Raw genomic sequence first — 2,510 nt, forward strand, 5'->3', positions numbered from 1 at the left:
AGACGCCCCTCTAGACACATTCCTTGCCTCCTCCTTCTGTTCCTATACCTGCCCACGCGTGCACAACTGCCTGGGCAGCGTGTTCCCTCCAACCTGACACAGGCAGCCAGGCAGACCCAAAGCCACTTGGCTGCAACCCAGCCGCACCTCTTTTCTTTAGCAGTGGGTATTAGCGATTTTTGTTAATGGGTGTCAATAACACTAGTAAATAACTATTTAGAAACTTCTAAATAATAAATAACTATTTAGAAACTTTATTTGATATGGGCAGCAGCGAGAAGTATTTATCCAAACTGTGCAGAAACCTGGGAGAAATTGGAAAGGCAGTATTTAAAAAAAAAAAAAGATAATAACAATAATAACCAAAAAACCGCAAGCAAATAAAAAAAGCAATAATTCAGTGTTTCTGCCCGGTTTCGAACCGGGGACCTTTCGCGTGTGAGGCGAACGTGATAACCACTACACTACAGAAACGCTCTTGACGACCTTTTTCTGCCTGCCCGTACTCTGCCCGTACTCTGCCTGCACGGTCCTCCCCTCCCAAATCGCCTCCTTCAAGGGGCTGATCCAAACCCACTTTATTCTGGGGGGCCCTTCGGCTGATTTCAGGAAAACGAGCTGGTTTCACCGCCGAGGAGTGCAAAAAAAGCCTGAATTCGGTAAAATAAAAAAGCGAAACGAGCCCTTCTGCGCCCTTCCCACTCCACGGTGGGAGAAAAACACCCATTCAACCAACTTTTGCGATATATAAGCACACAGCGCTGGGGTGATTTCGGCCGGAGGGAGCGGCGCAAAAAAGGAAAATGAGCTTTTTTTGGTAAGAACGCGCCCAAAAATGCCACCTGTCAGGAGTGGGATTTGAACCCACGCCTCCACACGGAGACCAGAATGCCCAACTGCGGGAAGGCAGAGCCTTGAGTCTGGCGCCTTAGACCACTCGGCCATCCTGACGGTGACGAATTTGGGCCAGAAAAGGGAATATAACGATGCTAAAAATTAAGGTTTTTGGCGTTTTTTTTTTCCTTGGGGGTTTGATGGCGGTTGTCAGCGGGGAGCAGTGAAAGATCGGGAGGGTTTTTTCAGCTGAGTCGTGGGAGCGTGGGGGGAAAAATTAAGCGCCCAACGTGGGGCTCGAACCCACGACCCTGAGATTAAGAGTCTCATGCTCTACCGACTGAGCTAGCCGGGCTCTCAAAACACCCTTTTCCGTCCTTATTTTGGTGCGGGGTTCTGGAGATTTCAGTCCCTCTTTCCTGCCCGTGCGAGGAGTGGGGCGAAACACTCGCGGCGGAGATTTTATTTTATTTTTTAATTCGAAAGGCTGAAAAATCGCCCCACGCAGGTTCTGCCGCGCGGTTTGGGCGTTTATTGCAAATTCATCCGATTTTTCGTCCTGCAATTAAAACCGAGAGTGATGGCCCTCGGATAAATGATAGCGACAGCAGCAGGAAGGCGGCATTCTGCGTGAATTCCGTGGGAAAGCTCTTTTTTTATCCACGCGTGTTCCGGTACCACGGAGGGTACACAACTGAGGGCAGAGGGAGCCCTTAAAGAGGCCGCGGCGCGTTTCTGTAGTGTAGTGGTTATCACGTTCGCCTCACACGCGAAAGGTCCCCGGTTCGAAACCGGGCAGAAACAGCTCCAAATATTTTCATTTTTACTCCTTTTCATGAATTTTGTAGATGAATAGTCCCCCAAATTCTGGGATGGCAGCGCTTGCAAAAAACTGCATTTATAGCACAAGTTGCAGAAGGGGATTTATTTTAGTCTATGCATTAATATTTTCCCTGGGGACATGGTGATAAGTGGAGCAGCGGGTTCAGCGCAGCCTGGAGTCTCACCCCAGCATGGAGGCATCGCTGGGGACAAATGTCCTTTTTGGGTAGGAATGTCCAGGAATCCGTTAAATCGTCTGTGTCCCCCGACAGTCTCCTATGTGGGGAAGGGGAGCAGAGTAAACGCGCTCTCACATCCCGTCCCACCAGACGATAGAAATATTACTCTTACAGAACCAGCTCGACTGCTTGAACCTTCCATGGATTTGGAATTGCCCATTATTTTCTAGAGAAAGGGAGAAATCCAGCAGAAATGGGAAAGGATTTATAAATTCAGCGTTGGAAAAAAAATGATCGATTTTCTCTTCCCTGACCGGGAATCGAACCCGGGCCGCGGCGGTGAAAGCGCCGAATCCTAACCACTAGACCACCAGGGAGCACACAAATCTTGGCCCTTAGACCACCGGGGAGCCGATATTGACCCAAATTTTACCAAACTCATAATTTATCTCCGCACATTTAGCCCCCCCCCCAAGCTGCTGCCTCCCGTCAGCCTGACAGGAGCTGCTTTGCTCCGGCAGCAGAACTAATCAAAAATAGCAACGTTAGTTAAAAATAACAAAATGGATTAAAAAATAGACAAATTAATTAAAAACATTTGTTTTTCCGTGAAATACCTCTCCCTGGTGGTCTAGTGGCTAAGAGCTGGGGCTTTGCCACCGCTGGGCCGGGGGT

The 2,510-nt window shown here is 48.8% G+C and overlaps 5 non-coding genes across 5 annotated transcripts; 1 reads left to right on the forward strand and 4 right to left on the reverse strand.

The window, feature by feature from the left end:
- Positions 1-401: 401 nt before the first annotated feature.
- TRNAV-CAC lies at positions 402-474 on the reverse strand. The gene has a single exon. It is a non-coding gene; the product is annotated as a tRNA-Val (tRNA).
- A 369-nt stretch (positions 475-843) lies between these two features.
- Positions 844-951, reverse strand: TRNAL-CAA. Its single transcript has 2 exons — positions 914-951; positions 844-889 (listed from the first exon to the last, which is right to left on the reverse strand). It is a non-coding gene; the product is annotated as a tRNA-Leu (tRNA).
- Positions 952-1,116: 165 nt separating this feature from the next.
- TRNAK-CUU lies at positions 1,117-1,189 on the reverse strand. The gene has a single exon. It is a non-coding gene; the product is annotated as a tRNA-Lys (tRNA).
- A 376-nt stretch (positions 1,190-1,565) lies between these two features.
- Positions 1,566-1,638, forward strand: TRNAV-CAC. The gene has a single exon. It is a non-coding gene; the product is annotated as a tRNA-Val (tRNA).
- Positions 1,639-2,140: 502 nt separating this feature from the next.
- On the reverse strand, positions 2,141-2,212 carry TRNAE-UUC. Its single transcript has one exon. It is a non-coding gene; the product is annotated as a tRNA-Glu (tRNA).
- Between the last annotated feature and the right edge of the window lie 298 nt (positions 2,213-2,510).

Source organism: Phaethon lepturus, unplaced genomic scaffold (assembly GCF_000687285.1).
Source record: "Phaethon lepturus isolate BGI_N335 unplaced genomic scaffold, ASM68728v1 scaffold22521, whole genome shotgun sequence".
NCBI classification, from domain to species: Eukaryota; Metazoa; Chordata; class Aves; order Phaethontiformes; family Phaethontidae; genus Phaethon; species Phaethon lepturus.